Source organism: Propithecus coquereli, unplaced genomic scaffold (assembly GCF_000956105.1).
Source record: "Propithecus coquereli isolate 6110/MARCELLA unplaced genomic scaffold, Pcoq_1.0 Scaffold48, whole genome shotgun sequence".
Classification (NCBI taxonomy): Eukaryota; Metazoa; Chordata; class Mammalia; order Primates; family Indriidae; genus Propithecus; species Propithecus coquereli.
Window position 1 is genome coordinate 8,855,590 of NW_012150618.1, and position 624 is coordinate 8,856,213.

Genomic DNA, 624 nt, shown 5'->3' on the forward strand with positions numbered 1-624 from the left:
ATTTTAATTTGATTAGTTTTCACAAGATCATTATATCATAAAGGGAGAATCCTGAGAACTAGGATCATGCAGAGATCCGGTGATAAGATGCATATAAAGTTTAGCAAAGTGGTTGTCACTAAATAATAGTAGAAAACACTTCTATACAATATTCTATATTATGTCACCAGGTACTAATCTAAGTGCCTTACATATATTTCATCATTCACTCTATTATTACAACAGCTCTATGTGGCAGGTTCTATTATCATACCCATTTTGCAAATGCAAAACTGAGGTGTGGAGAGTTCACTAACTTGCCCAATGTTATAGAGCTATTATGTAAGGGAACCGAGATTTTGAACCTATGCAGACTGTAATTAGAGTTGATTTTCTCAATCACTGTACAAAACTGCAACAAAAACAGACTTTGTTATCTGAAAAGACAAGCTGGTGTAAAACATTCTGAAAATTTCGGAAAGAAAGAATGTTACATAGGGACTAGCCCTAGAAGATAATAAAACATATATAGATAGAACATATAAAACTAGAATAATTGACTTTGTTATCTGAAAAGACAAGCCGGTGTAAAACATTCTGAAAATTTTGGAAAGAAAGAATGTTACATAGGGACTAGCCCTAGAA